The sequence below is a fragment of the Daphnia pulex genome, chromosome 10, assembly GCF_021134715.1.
Source record: "Daphnia pulex isolate KAP4 chromosome 10, ASM2113471v1".
NCBI classification, from domain to species: Eukaryota; Metazoa; Arthropoda; class Branchiopoda; order Diplostraca; family Daphniidae; genus Daphnia; species Daphnia pulex.
The window spans coordinates 2,103,506-2,120,300 of record NC_060026.1 but is presented as its reverse complement, the minus strand read 5'-3'; the positions used below and the strand labels follow the sequence as shown (position 1 = coordinate 2,120,300).

The window sequence follows — 16,795 nt, the reverse complement described above, 5'->3', positions numbered from 1 at the left end:
ACATGACTGAAATGTTCCCTCTAAATGCATTAGCTCAACATTTGTGCAACGTCATTGTAGAGCCAGCGATTGCGACTTCACATGTGTAATCATCACCTGCCAAGCTTACATCAGACATTATAATTTCTCAATTTTGACAGAGTGTTTTCTTCTTAATCAACCCCACCAATCTCCAGTATCTGCCGCTGCTGAAATAAGTCTTCCTACGAAAACATCTATAAGCAGGAAGCAGAAAGGGCCCATGGGATTGATGGAAGGAAAATACATTTTATTGTGCTCCAGCACAGAATATCAATAGCCTCTAGGTAACACAGGTGACGGCAGCATAAGTGAACTGAGAATGCCCGAAAGACCAATAAGCGATTGTGAATATAGCGGATAAACAACAAAAATTTGTCAATGGCGTTTAACCAGTGAATGTTCACGCATCAAATCTGCAAAACACTACATACATCTACTATATACGACGATAGAAAAATTTTTGTAGAAAAAATCAGACTAAACGACACGCCTCTCTTGCCATGATTCAACTTCGTTTAACATTTCTCAAAAAGTGATTTCTTTGGGCTCCAAGTGTTAAAATCGGCAATTTTTAGTTGTCTGTGACGTAATTAAAAAGAGGGGAAGAGCAAAGAAAAATCGAGAAATAGAAAATTAGAAAAGGGGAAGGGGGGAGGGTCGGGAAAGAAAAATAGAACCACCCCCTTCTCTTGGCACAAAACAACTGGCCAATAAAAAAACGGATTGACGGAAAGTATTGTAAGCTGAAACGGTATCAGTTGTTTAGTTAAAACCAGATTCAAGTTCCTTTCAAAGAACACCACCCAAATCATATTCAAGCTGAAAATTCGATTAGAAAAAATCACGGTCCTGAAGCATTTTGATTCATTAAACAGGATAGTTGACAAGGGTATCGTAGTTCATAATGACTTTTCTCAATTAGGATAAAAGATTTCATATTGTTTCATTGCAGACAAGTTATCACTTGAGTTGGGCAAGTCAAACATGAAGAACGAAATCAAAGAAGCTTCCAAGAAAGAATCCCCGAAAGAATCTTTAGTTTGTTAACCGTTCAGCACCCACAGTGTCCAAGAAAGTTAATCTCCTTTACAAGCACATCGTCATTGCCAACCTACTCAGTGATTCACTTCCTCCTGCTAGGCGCTAATTTAAACGAACGGTGTTAATTACTTTCGCAATTATTTCAAAAACACAGTGAAATATCTCAAGTACGACGTGCTCACTGACTTGAACATCAAAATGAGATTAAAGTTAAGTGTAGAAGCACAACCTCCGTTCGTATTGACTAACTTTAGAATAAATTTTCGAAAAATTAAAAAAAGTACCCTCGGGCTGATTACAGAATTTTGTTATTCCCTAGAAAAATTCAGAGCGATCAAACTGGAAAATTACGTCACTTGAAAGCCGAGTCCAACCCTAAAAAATAGACTAAACAGAGAGAATTGAACTTCAATTGAAAAGACCGCTGAACTTAAAATGTGCAAGATGCAAGCAAGATTGACTTCGGGCGAAAATCAATTTTGATGGGCAACGAAATAACTCTAGTTAAAGCTCAAATCGCAAATCGGCGAAGGAAGACACCGTTCTCTAGCGATCAAGCAAAACCCTGTAAATATAATAAAAAGAACCAGATTTCGATGGGAGAATGTCAAACCACAAATGAAAATTTAAAAATGTGCGTTTTCGAGTTTCAACCAACAACCTCGTTTTTAATAAATTGCGGTTGCTTTCTTGATTCAGAGTAACCAACGATCTAAATATTCGAAGAAAGTGTTTAAAAATAAACTTTTTTTTTTTATTTGAGGGTTTGCCCGCAGACAAAGTTGTGCGGTATAAAACATGCCTGATGTAGAGTCGCTCTACAAATGAAATATTTATTGATTTCATTAACCCTGATCTGCCCTGATTGAGATAGTAGAAACGGAAATAAAAAACCTGCAGTCAACCGTCTAAGGAATAATCGTACTCCGTAACGTTTCATAACCAAATGGTAAAAAAAAGGAAGAATAGAGAAACGTTTGTCCGACCTTTGAGCCCGGGAAATCCACAGCCAGGCATCCACAAATGCTCCATCCTCAGTCAAGTTGACGCCAGGCAGGATAGGAAAAGGGGGTTGAATATACACTCGCCTTAACACATTGGGTTACACGAGGACAGATTTTTTTCCAATTAAACTGGGAACTGTTTATCTAAGAAAGAAGAAAAAATGGTTACGAAAAAAATATTGCAGAGACAACAAGTAAGGAATAGTTAGAAAGCAGACAGTGGGTAACCCCTTATTGTTGACAATGAAGATAACTTAAGGTTTGCATTAATTACCCTTTTATGCAAGTTTCAGGCACCATTATATGGCAGGTCACAATTTAACAAAAGTAACAAAAACCATTACCCAATTGATGATGCTGAGATCGTTGATGATGGAAGTCTGTATCAAAACTTGCACATCTTGTGGTTACGATGGCTGGTTCAGGCCTGAAATCTGCACAGTAGATAAAAGTTACATGGAGCAAAGAAAACTCTGCCTTAAATGTAGTCGGGCATCATTTCAAACATTTGAAACAGGTTTAACGCTTCTGTGAAAAACTCCCAAAATAATTCCATTTGTTTGCTTAGTTTTATTTACCTGAGAAACAGCTGAAGAGCATGGGGAGTCAACGACAGGACACCAAAATTCACACCACGACCACGTTTGATTTTGTTCTGCTATTTCTCTTGCAGCCCAGCCAGGTACGTCTTTCCAGACCAGTGATTCGATCAGTTTTCTATAATAAAAAATATCTGAAATTTCGTATCTTTGTTTTTTTTTTCGAAACTGTGAGTTGTGAAACGAAACGGCAGCAGACGACACAGATATTCTAACCACAATAAAGTATCGATATTTAAAATCCGCCCTCCCCACCTCCCACCACCCGCCAAAAATTAAAAAATATCAACCCCTTATCAAAAACCAAACCTAATAAAAAACAAACAATAAAAGCGGTTGATCGCCCGAACTTTAATGAAAATATATGGATCTCTGAATATAAATCTATAAATATCAAGCCTTTTTTAAATACCTACCTACCTGGTATCAATAATGTGCTTAGCGGGAAAGTAAATCTGTATTAACAGATTTAAATCGCATCAAATAATGATTTTTCACGATTTGCTAATGACTGAGCACTAATTATTCCTACCTTAAAAAAGCAGTTACGAATTATTTGATTAGGCTACGATCAGTCATCATCTACGCCTTGGCAAGTTTGCAACTTCACGATCCAGCAGCTGTGCAAGTGTGTAGGCACGGTATTCCAGAAGTCACTTGCTAGTTCATCTGAAAAGTAAATTATTTCGTTAGTAGTGTCGCGAGATGAATCCATGAACGTTATCTATTGCCAAACTACGTGAAACATATGATTTCTCTAAATGCGTCTGTCATGCATTTATGGTGTCATTTTTGAACCAGCTATTGCACCTTCACATCTACCATCATCACTTACAGCCGCCTACATCAGACAATTTAATTTCTCGGTTGATGAAGTCTTATTTACTCCTTATTTTCCTCCATCGCGTCAACAAGCAAGCTCGAACACTATCAAAGACTCCAGTCAAAGATATCTTGGAGCGTGATGTCAAATGGTGATTCAAGGAAATTGATTGAACGGGAGTGAATTACATTTTCACTGTGTTCCAACACAGAATATTAATAATCTTCCGGTAACAAAGTCAATGATAGCAAAAATAACAAACTGAGAACACCCAAATCACCAGAAAATAATTGCAAGTATTAGGGATAAAAACAGATGATTGTGAATTGCATTTAACTAATGAATGTTCACGCATCAAATCTCAAATACGCTAAAAGCGATAAAACAACTCGGGGAAATAGCACTAAACAGCTCGTCCAAGATTCCATGATTAAGCTTCGTTCATTATTTCTCAATAGTGATTTGCTTTGAGCTTCGAGTGTTAAAATCGGCGATTTGATCAGCCATCTTTAGACCGCAGAATCAAAAGATTACAACTTTCAGGCCCATCGTGGCCTTGACAAGTTGCAATCATGTCCAGTATTAACCCATATGTTCAACAATTATGTTAGCGCTGATTGCTGATATGAATGGGGGAAAGAAGTCAAAGAAAGCTGTGGACGCATTGCATCGGATGGCATAACCTCACCCAAGTCGCTAGCGAGTTCATCCCATGAATGAATTATTCCGTTGGTATTTTCGTGAAATGAATGGATGAACTTCATAGATTGACACACAACGCGACAGATATGATTACTTTCAATGCTTTGGTTTAGCATTGTGATGACTTGTTCAAGCCAGCGGTTGGGCGATCACGTCTCTTATCTTCTCACAGCAAACGCCAATAACACGCACTTAAATTTTGACAATATTCTAACTACTCCCTGCCGCCAGCTGTTTAGGGGGTGGCTCATCTCCATAAGTTATGGAAACTCAATTATAAGAATGGCTGAGTCCATAACTTCTTGGAGTCGGCAGGAGAGACTGGAGAGTACCGTAATTAAATTAACTTCAGCACAGAATATTGAGTCCTTCGTTAGTAAAGACGATGGAAGCAAAATGACGAATAGAGGATCTTTCAACTACCAGTGAGCAATTTAGAGGAGTGAAAATAATCAAAGGATGATTGTCAACTGCAATTAACTAATGAATGTTCACGCATTAAATCTGGTATAAGCCACAAGCACCGGCGGCTATTACTATGACGATATAGAACAATTGGGGCATCACCACTCGATCACCACACTTAGCGACCCGCCCTCTCCCGCAATCCCTCGCACGATCCAACTTCGTTCAAAATTTTACATGTACCTATAAAACCTGAAGGTAAAAATCGTAAAAAAAGGCAGAAAAATTTAAACTGCTTGATACAAAAAAAAATAAAAAACCAACATACTTCAGTACTTCAGTTCGATTCTATAAATATCAGAATTCCTTTCTGAAAACAAAGTGCGGGCGGCCTGTGCAGTAAAAGATTTCTCCATAACGATCTGTCCCTTATTAATATGCAGAAGAAGTTTCACGAGCTTCATCTGTTGTCAAGTGATTTTCAGAATTTTCTTACTTTTAGAGCATTTGCATAGCTTGCCCACCATTCTGTTCAAATCAACTGTTGCGCAATATCATAAGTTAGAACCACCCACTAAAGACCCTGAAATATTTGTTAATTCCAGTTAATTCCTTTTTCCTTGCTGGCCTCTTATAAATCAACCCAAAAAAGGCAAATGCTACGTCGGCACATCAATTTAATTAATTTGTATCGGGATCATTGGAATCTGGACAAGAAATGATGTCTTAGTAACTGTCTCTGCGCAGAATAAAAACTCTCTCACTAACTGTTGACGGTGGCATTAAATTCACAAGATGTCTACCTGATTATTCGACAAAGTTTAACTGACATATTTTATAATTGCTACGGAACTCATTGATTTCTGTAGTTCAGAAACATAAAAGCTGCTGAAAAGGGCATTTTCGTCAAGACAAAGCGATTACTGCTAGGTAGATTCCTTTCTTCACGAACTCGCCGGGGGAAAAAAAAGAAAAGTTCTGAGTGGAATTTTGTTTTCTGAAATGTCCCCAAACGAGGTAAGTCAGTCATGTTCAAACGCGACGATACGAGATTTTGGATACTCCCGAAACGCAGCAACTTCTGACGTTCAAAAAAAAAAGCATTCAAGAAAAAAATGCACATATTTTCAGATGAACACTGAACATTCCGTCCATCACGCACAGCGATCTAATAGCCCTAGAGCAGGGAAACAATCACTGCTGTCAGCATTTTAAACAAAATTCGCATACAGCTACCGCAATCAAAATTTTACGTTCGAAGAATTAAACGCAGTAGAGAATGAATATACCAGATTACCATATCCACCTTGCAGTATGGTAATTTTTTAAATGCAAGTAAAAAAGGAACTGTCAGGATATATTGAAAAAAAAGGTGAAAGACGGAAAAGAAGTATCGAGTAAATCGTTACGCAATATCCATCAACAGAACACCTTCGCATAGCCGATCATTTTTCTAATTGAATGAGCTTATCAAATCAAGCGAAATTAAGTCAACCTCAGTTGCCCAACCTCGATTCAACAACGTCGTGTTAAATGTCCCGAACGAACGACGGGCTGGGAGATATGATAGAACAGTCACAGGACACGACAACGAAAAGTTTTTCAACGAGCTGGAACATCGAGCAATTGACGTAACTGGCAGACAAACGGTGGTCTGTTAATTCCGTCCTCACTACAGCTCAGAGTTCACAAACATTCCACCCACTATTCAAAATTCAGCGGGACTAAGCGATTTTACTTTTTTTTTAATTAAATGCAACAGTATACCACTGTAATAAAAACAGCCAACACTTTCGAGCAGAATTTTAAAACTTGGACAAATAAAAGCCACAGAAAAAGGAACCTGCTGCACGCCTGACAAGTGACCACTGACTGTTTTGCGTCATTTCTAATGGATTTTATTCATTTTTGTGACGCAATATAAAAGAGAGGACGAGTAAGGAGAAATCGAGAAATAGAAAAGTAATATTGGATGATGAAGGACTTCTCATTCTAATCTAATTTTAGAAGAAAAGTAACCTCGCGGTATAAAACAAGCCTGGTGTGCTGCACATCTTGTGCAGTCGTTCAAAATATGAGTTATTTAATTAACCCTGATTGAGATAGCAGAAAGGGAAAATTCGCAGTTAACCGTCTAAATCGTACTCCGTAACGTTTCATAACCAACGCCACCAAAATGGACATAAAAAGGAAGAATAGAGAGACGAGTGCCCTACCTTTGAGCCCGGGAAATCCACAGCCCAGTCATCCACAAGTGCTTCATCTTCAGTAAAGTTGACGCCAGGCAGGACAGGAAAAGGAGGTCAACGTACATACACGTACATACACTCGCCTTCACATGGGTGTACACTGTACACGAGGACATAGTTTTTCTAATTAAGCTAGAAGCTGTTTATCTAAACAAAAATAAAAAAATGAGTTACAAAAAAAATATTGCATAGACAACAAGTAAGGAATAGTTAGAAACGAGACAGTGGGTAGCCCCTTAGTGTTAAAATCAGGATAACTTAAGGTTTACATGTAATTTTAGTTTCAGACACCATTAAAATATACAGCAGATCACAGGTAAACAAAAGTAACAAATACCGTTAGTCCATTACCCACTTGATGATGTTGAGATTGTTGGTAATGGCAGGTCAGTATCAGAGCTTGCACATCTTGTAGTTTAATATGACAGCTGGCTCAGACCTGAAATCTGCACAAAAGGTAAAGGTTACATAGCGTAAACCAACTCTGCCATGCATTGATAACGGGCATACATGATAAATGCTAGTCTCTGTAGTCAGACACCAACATTTCAACAAATTTGGAACTGGTTAACCTCTTCTGTATAACAATATAAGCTCCCAAAATAATTCCATTGGCATTCTTAGTTTTAATTACCTGAGCAACAGCATGAGTGGAGAGCATGGGGAGTCACGAAATCAAATATGTTCACACGACGACTACAACATTTGATTTTGTTCTGTTATTTCTCTCTGATTTGGTTTCTCTTGCAGCCAGTTCCTGATCAGTGATCCGTTCAGTTTTCTACAATAAAAAAAAAATGTTTGAAAACTGAAACTTCGTCTTTGCATTTTGGAAACTGAAAAGTGAGAATGAGAACAAAAGGACAGCAGCAGACGACACAAATATTCCAATAAACCACGCTAAGACAAGATCGCTAAGATATCGATATTTAAAAAACCGCCCTCCCTCCAACTCCCACCACCCGCCAAAATCGAAAGTCAACTCCTTCCCTAAAACCAAACAAAAAAAAAAACAAAAACAAAAACATTAGAAGCGGTTTGATTGCCAACATTTTAATGGGCATATCTGGATCTTTAGAATCAAATAAACATTAAGCCATTTTTAAATATCCATAATTCACAGTATCAATATATATAAATTTAGGGTGGAGTAATAAGGAAATCCGTCAATTGTATCAGTTTTATTGTTAATAGAACAGCTTTGTTCACGAATTGGAAATGACTGAGTAGCATTACTTGTTCCTACCTTAAAACAGCAGTTGCGAATTAGTTGATTGGGCTATTCCGAACAGTCATCTTTACGTCCTGACAAGTTTGCAACTTCTAGTACCAGCAGGCAGCAGCTGTGCACTTTAGTGCAGGCACGGTATTCACGGGAGTCACTTGCGAGTGCATCTGAAAAGTAAATTATTAGCCGAGGGGAACCATTTCACTCCCGCCAATAAATTCAAAACGGATTGAAGGAATCAAGGAAGTATTATGATCTGATATAGTATTAATTGATTAGTTAATCAAATTCAAATTCCTTTCAAAGAACACCACCCACATGGTACCCAAGCTGAATATTCGATAAAAAAATCACAGCCCTAAAACAATTCGATTCATGAAACAAGATAGTTGACAAGGTTTTTCGTAGTTCATATTGACTTCTCATTTAGGATAAAAGATTTCACTTCGTTTAATTACAGACAATTAGTTATTTGAGTCGCTCGAGTCTATAGTGGCCCTGAAAGACCTTGAAAAAAATAACACTATGAAAGAGTTGTTAATTATTTCTTTACCTTCTTTCGGCAGCCACATAGTCTCACACAAATTCAAAATAAATTGATCTCCTTTACAAGTATATCGACATCGCCAATCTTTGATATGAATAACTCCCTCCTGCTAAGCACTAATTTGACGCATGTTGTTAGTTACCTTTGCAATTATTTCATCAACACAGTGCACCATCACAAGTACGACGTGCTCATTGACTTGGAACATTAAATTGTGATTATAGTTAATAGTAGAAGCACAAACACTATTCAGATTGATTGGATTTAGAATTAATAACCGAATAAATTTTTAAACCTGCCCTCGGGCCAATTAAAGGTCTTTGTTATTCCCTAGAAAGATACATTATGCGATCAAATTGAAAAAATAGCGGGCATGCCAAATAACGTCACTTGAAGGCCGAGTCCAACGGTAATAAGACGAACAGAGATAAGTTAACTAAAAATGAGAAGAACGCTCAACGCTGACGTAAAAATGTGCGCAAGATTGCCCCCCAGGTGAAAATCAATTCTGGCCAACGACCAACGCTAGTTAAAGCTCGAATCGACGAATCGCGACGAAGTAAGATTCAGTCATGTCCAGCGATCAAGCAAGAACTTCTAAATTAATTTAATTTAAATTTAGGGCCTGATTATTTAAAACTACAATCTACCATCATCCGTATCCAAATCTATTGTTACCGTTTTCCCAGTACCGCCCCTCCCACCCTCAATTAATACGCAGTTGATTCAAACCGGACAGGCTGGGAGATATGAGAGTACAATTCCCGGGACATGATAACCGTAAAGTTTTTCAACGAGTTGGAAAGAAGATCAAAGGCGAGCAAGGGGTAAAATGGCAGATAAATTATGGTCTGTTAATTCGGTCCTGATTACAACTCACTAACATTCCAACCACTATTTAAATTTTGGCGTGACTAAGCGATTCGACTTTTCTCAAAATTCAGATGGAGGATTGTGCTGACGGGGAACTTTCAATAGGTAAACAAATCAACAGGACTTACCAAAGGCCAATCACACAAGGTCGCGGGAAATCCGAAGCTCATCGGCACGCCGTCGAAATCCACGTTATGTTGAGCGGAAACTCTGCCGTGCCCATCACCTGCAACAACAAAGTAACACTTTATCACTGTAAGAAAAAACAGCCATCACTTTCGAGCAGTAATTTAAAAAAAAGAAAAACGAAGCCATAGAATAACGCAACTTCTAGCTTCCGCACACACACCCGACAAGTGTTGGATTAAAATAAATTAAACGATGGTCAAGCAACTAAACTGGAACGAAGGAAAATACAATTAAGCTGTGATCCAAGCACATAATAAGAATAGCCTCTAGGTAACAGCGGCGACAGCGGCAATGACAAACTGATGATCCCAGAATCACCCAAAAGCAATAGCGAATATTGTGAATAAACAACATAAGTTAATCAATTGAATTAAACCAGTGAATGTTCACGCATCAAAACTAGAATACGCATCGGCGTCTTGATATGACTATAGACCAACTCGGATAAACAATGGAAATTATTACAGCGCAGATATGAATACGGGGAAAGAACGCAGCTGTGAACGCATTACATCGAATTTTGTAACAGCACACGAAGCCGCTAGCCGAGTTCATATAAAAAATGAATTATACCATGGCGAAATAAATAAATGAACTACATTGACTCCAACAAACTTGTCAGATGTGATTCTTCAGAAGGCATTGGCCCAACATTTATAAAGACATTTTCAAGGCTAGAGTTTGAGCTATCACATCTGCAATCTCCACAACGCCAGCGCCTATGATACGCAATTAAATTTGACATTCTAGCTATCCTTACCCTATGATCCGGTCAACTAATAACCAAGAATTCCGGATAGTCGGAAATCTCGGTCGTGATCAGTACCATAATGTATTTGTCCAACAGTGAAAAACTGGGAAGGGGATATCCTCAAATAACTGTGCTTTAGCACAGAATATTAAATCTTTCGATAGCAAAGGCGGCGTAAGCAAAAATAACTTATGAGAAATCCCTGCATCACCAGAGAGCAATCGCAAATATGACGAGTAAACAACATAAAATTGTCAAAGGAATTTAACCAGTCAATGCTCACGCATTGACTCTGGAATAAGTTACAAGCATCGGCGATTACTATGACGATGCAGAACGATTAAACGGGCTAAAAATATCACTAGACGGGCCGCTCCCGTTGCCGCGATCCAACTTCGTTCCAACATTTTTTTGTGCAGCCTTAAGATAGAAATGGAACAGAATTTTAAACTGCTTAAAGAAAAGAAAATAATTATAATGATTAAAAAAAAAATTCAGTTCGATTGTATAATCAAGATACTATTCCTTATTAACTAGTGCGGCGTAGTGCGTGCGCCGGTACAGCAAAAATATTTTTCCGTTATTTTTGGTGTAAATAACAATCTTTTTTTAATTAATATTGCGATGAATTCTCAAGAGCTTTATTGTTTGTGATCAAAAGTTTTATAGAATTTATCACTTGCGCATTGGATGTACCATGTTTACAGTTCTGTTCAAGTTAGATATTGCGCAATATCATCAATTGGAACCACACACTACAGAACTTTAAAGATTTATTAGATTTTGAATTCTTTTCACAGATTATCTTGCTATCCTATTGGAGTCTCCCTCACAGCTAGTGTTTGTAGGAAATGTCGTAAAATTTTATTTAGTTGGGGGGGTACTCACAATTCGGACAAGATATCATGTCTCGCTAACTGTCTTTGAGCAGAATAAAACTTTCCCTCACTTAGTATTGACGGTGGTATTAAATTCACAAGATAGACGTTAGCATACATAAGGTAAAGAACGGATGTAGATTTTTTTCTTCGCAATCGTTAACAGACACCTTGATCCCCGTCGTTCAGAAAGGGAAAAGGGCTTTTTCGATAAGACAAACCGATTAACTGCTCGGTTTATTCAACTTTTTTGACGAAGTCGCAGAAACAGATGTAGTGTAATTGGATTGTATGTAGAAAAATTGGGAATCATCACACTTTATGATCGCCCGCCCACTGCCACGATCTCACGAACGATCCAACTTCGTTAAACATTTTTCATGAAACCGGAAGGTAAAAATCGGTAAAAATGGCAAAAATTTTAAACTGCTTGATAAAAAAAAAAAAAATAGACTTCAGTTCGATTATATAAAAATCAGACTCCCCTTCCTTATTCCAAAGTGCGGGCGACCAGTTTGTTCATATCAACTGTTGCGCAACATCATTAGTTAAACCACACACTAGAGACCTTGAAAGATTTGTTCAATTCGAGCAAAATTTTAAAACTTATAAAAAAGCCATAGAACTACGCACCTACTATAGATTCTGCACACCTGAGAAGTGACAACTGAGAACTGACTGTAATACGTCATTTCTGGAGGATTCGATACAAGAAAAAATCGAGATAAAAGTTGTGGGAGGGGGGATCAGCAAAGAAACGCCCCTTTCTCTTGACAGAAAACAAAATTTCGTTTTCACTGAACCAAAATTTAAATATTTTTTCAATCAAAGAGGTTTCCACGTGTCACGGCATTTCCAGTACCACTTCCCCTCAAACTTGTACGGTGCTCATCTGTTCTTGGACGTGAAAGCGGCTTTAGCGGCCTTTGAGCCCCTAGGGGAAAACATTTCAGTCCCGCCACTAAATTCAATGAATACAGATTGATGGAAGTATTTTCAAATAAAAATAGGATCAATTGTTTAGTGAATCAAATCAAATTCCTTTCAAAGAACACAATCCACATCACACACAAACTGAATATTCGATAATAAAAAATCACGGCTCTTAACATATGGAAACAGATAACAGGTTAAATTGGCTGTGATGTTCGCAATAAATGTTGATTTCTCCATTACAAATAAAAATAATTCAAATTGATTTGTTTTTAGACAAGTTGAGTGAGGGAAAACACCAAATCGCAAAGAAAGAGATCTCATATGAATTCTTTGATTTTTTGGTGTACTGATATCTCACTCATTGACCATGATATAAATCAAATAAACTCAATCTTCTATAAAACACATCGTCGTTGCCAACCCTCTGTGTGAACACCTCCATCCTTTATGCGCTAATTTAAACGAACGGTGTCAATTACTTTAGAAGTTATTTCAAAAACACAGTGCACCATCTCAAGTGCGACGTGCTCAATGACTTGAACATCAAAATGTGATTAAACTTAACGTTAGAAGCACAAACACCGTTCACATTGACTGAATTTTAAATTAATAAACATTTATAAAGTTTTAAACTACCATCGCGACAATTATCAGGTGTTATGTCACTTGAGGGCCGAGTCCAACGCTAACCAGTGGGACTAAGCGATTCTACTTTACTTAATATCTAGAAGGAGGACTGTGCTGACGGGTCATTTTCAATAGCTAATCAAATCAAAGCGACTCACCGGGAGCCGATCAATCCAGATCACGGGAAATTCGTAGCTGATCGGCACGCCATGTCGATATTCACATTTTGTTACGCGAAAACTCTGCCGTGCCCATCACCAGCAACAATAAAATACTATTGTACAAAAAAAACAACAAAACAATACTGCAAATACTTTCGAGCAAAATTTTAATACTCTAAAATAAAACCACAGAAAAACGCACCTGGCAAGTGACAACCGACAATATTGCGTCATTTCTGGTGGATCTGATGCATTTTCAGTGACGCAATACAGAGGTGAAGAGTCAAGAAAAATCGAGTAAAAGAAAAGAAAGATTGGGAGGGTTTGTTAACTGCTTGATCCAAAAATAGAAAAAAATATATATTTCAGCTCGATTATGATGTTATCAGGATTGCCTTACTTATTACAAAGTGCGGGCATCAGTAATACAGTAAAAGATTTCTCCGTTATATTTAGTGAAAGTAACAATATTTCCCTTATTGATATGGCGCCACATTTTCACGAGCTTTATTTGTTATTAAAACATTTATCGGAATTTATTTGTTTTAGCGCAATTGCACACGGGCTATTATTCGTTCTGTTCACGTCAGCTTTTGTTCAACATCATCAGTTAAGACCACACCTTAAAACCATTAATTATTTGTTAATATTTCATTTCTGTACAGATTTTCTTGCTGGTCTCTTAGAGCTCCGACAGTCTAAGAGAACGATCACATATTTTACAGCTCCCGAGATATTAACACTGATAACACTCGATGTCATTGTTGTGCAGAAGTTGCGTCAACATCAAGAAACCCAACTCAAAAATTTGTGTTGGGGACTGCTGTAATCTGAACAAGAAATCATGTCTTATTAACTGTCTCTGCGCAGAATAAAAACCTTTTATCAGTAACTATTGACGGCGGTATTAACTCCACAAGATTGACTTTGGCACATATTCAGGTATTAAACTGGTGGTGATATTTTACTATGAACTCGCTACGGGCCACATAGATCCCCATGGCTCAAAAAACAGAAAAGAGCAGTTTCATTAAGACAAAGCGATTACTGCTAGATTGATTCAATTTTCTTCACCAACTAGCGGAAAAAAAGAAAGGAAGAGTGGCTGGGTGGAATTTGTTTTTTGTTTGTTTTTTTTTTTTTAAATCGGGAATTCGCTCAGATGTGAGGGGTACCATGTTTAACCGGACCGATACAAGATCTAGGATACACCCGAAACGCTATACAACGTCCAACATTCTAAATGCACTTCTTTTCAAAAGCGTGAAACACTCCGTCCATCACGCACGTCGTCCATCAATCACCAGCGTAGGATTTCAAACAGAATTCGCAATCGAAAATTCACATTTAGGAAAAATTATACGGGAGAGAGAAATGCACTTGTTGCACGGTGGACGTGGTACATTTTTTGATGCGATAAAGATAGGAAGAGTTGGAAAAATCGACACGAAAGAAAATTCAAAGCCGGGAGACGTCAATTGGAAAATCGGCAAGTTGACACATTTTCTGTGACGCAATAAAGAGAGGAAGAGTATAGGAAAAATCCAGAAAAAGAAAAGTGGAGTTGGGGCCGGGGGGAGGGGGGTCAGGAAAGAAATATGGAACCGCCCCTTTCTCTTGCGCGGAAAACAAAATTACGTTGACATTGTATCAAAATTCCCATTTTTTTTAAGATTTTCACACGTGTCACGGTCACGGCATTATCAAAGTACCACTTTCCCTCAATAAAAGCAAATGACTAAAACAGCAGCGTCAAATACTAATTAACAGATTTAAATCGCATCAAATAAGGAAATAAAGAAAACGGTCAATTGCATCGGATTCATTGTCAATAGAACAGTATGGTTCACGATTTGGAAATGACAGAGTATAGAACTACTTATTTCTACATTAAAACAGCAGCCAGAATGATTTGATTAGGCTACGAAGCAGCCATCTTTATGCCGTGACAACTTTTGAAACTTCAAGTAACAGCAGCTGTGCAGGATCGGTACTCACCAGACGCTAGCGAGTTCATATAAAAGCTCAATTATTTCGTTAGTAGGGCCTAGTGTTGAGAGATGAATCTATGAACTTCATTTATTGTCGCACAGCGTGACAGAAATGATTCCTCTAAATACATCTGTTATATACTTGTTGCGTCACTTTAGAGCCAGCGACCGAGACTTCACATCTGCCATCATCACCTGCAGACGCCTGTAAAAGACATTTTAATTTCTCGATTGTATAAGATCTATTTCCTTCTACATTTACCCCAATAATTTCTAGTAAATTGAGAAAGGGAAACTTTCGTCAATATACCCATTAGCAGGAAAAGAACTAAAAGTTTTACCTCACAACACGGGTATTGACAAAATAGACATTTTAACTGAGCTCCAGCACAGAATATGAATAGCCTCTCGGTAACACAGACGACGGCAGTGTAAATAACATACTGAGAATACCTGAAAGACCCAAAAGCAATTGCGAATAATGCGAATTAACAACATAAGTTATTCAACTGCATTAAACCAGTGAATGTTCACGCATCAAATCTGGAATAACTCAATAGCATCGGCGACTAGATATGACGTTAGAACAATTTCGGGAAATAACTCTTTAACAGCTCGACCAGACTGATGCCATACTTCGTTCGACAATTTCTCAAAAATGATTTCTTTGAGCATTAAATAATAAAATCGGCTATTTAATCAACCATCTTCAAACCGAAGCATAAATAGATTTCAAAAAAGTCAAGAACAATCATATCTCATGACCCAAATGTTCAATAATGGCAGTTATTAATTCAAAGGGGGAAGGAACGCAGCTGTGGACGCATTTTATCGAATTGCGCAACTACACACAAAAAAAGCTAGAGAGTTTCATCCCAAGAATTAATTATTCGGGTGGTATACTTTCGCGGAATATATGAATGAACTTCATAGATTGACACGCAACGAGACAAATCTGATTACTTTCAATGCTTAGGCCCAACATTTGTGACGTCATTTTCAAGCTAGCGGTTGAGCGATCAAGTCTCTCGTCTTCACAAAACAAACGCCTATGACACAAAGTTGAATTTACCAATTTTTTTTAACCGTTCCTTGCCGAGATACATCTTGTTTCATCCTTTCGGAAAATCCGATAAAATTAAGAGGAAAAAAACACGAGAAATCGAAGCTGAGTCGAGATCGAGCAGTCGATTTCTCGACATTCGGATGTCTAATAAAAAGTGTTTCATCACAAATTAATGAGTATGTAGGTAGCAAACACGTCGACAGCTAAAAAACGAATTGAGAATGCCCGAAACACCAGAAAGCAACTGAAAGTTTTGCGGATAAACAACACATGATTGCCAAATGCATTCAACTTATGAATGTTCACGCATCAAATCTGGAATACGCGACTAAATATGACTGTAGAACAATTCGAAGAAAAAATACTAAAAAGCTCGCCCAGGCGGTTGCTGTAATTCAACTTCGTTCACAGCTTTTCTCAAAAATGATTTCTTTGGGCTGCAAGTGTTAAAATCGGCGTTTCCATCAGCCATCTTTACACTGAAGAATAACTAGATAACAAGATCCAGACCAATCCTGACCTTGACAAGTTGCAGCTGTGGACGCATCGTATCGGCTATCGGATTGCCTAACCTCACACAAAAGAAGCTAGCGAATTTCATCTCAAAAATTAATTATTCGGATGGTATACTTTCGCGGAATAAATGAATGAATGAACTTCGTAGATAGACACACAACGAGACACATATAAACACTTTCAATGCT

The 16,795-nt window shown here is 37.8% G+C and overlaps 1 protein-coding gene across 1 annotated transcript in view; it reads right to left on the bottom strand.

Moving 5' to 3' along the window:
• LOC124206263 (vascular endothelial growth factor receptor 1-like) overlaps positions 1–16,795 on the bottom strand; it is a 58,343-nt gene that overhangs the window by 30,359 nt on the left and 11,189 nt on the right. The window contains exons 23-31 of the mRNA XM_046603981.1: positions 9,621–9,718; positions 8,091–8,239; positions 7,479–7,625; positions 7,196–7,290; positions 6,812–6,991; positions 3,198–3,334; positions 2,645–2,783; positions 2,411–2,500; positions 2,049–2,210 (exon numbers count right to left, since the gene is read on the bottom strand). The gene's annotated coding sequence lies outside the window, so the exon portion shown is untranslated. The remainder of the gene's footprint in view (positions 1–2,048; positions 2,211–2,410; positions 2,501–2,644; positions 2,784–3,197; positions 3,335–6,811; positions 6,992–7,195; positions 7,291–7,478; positions 7,626–8,090; positions 8,240–9,620; positions 9,719–16,795) is intronic.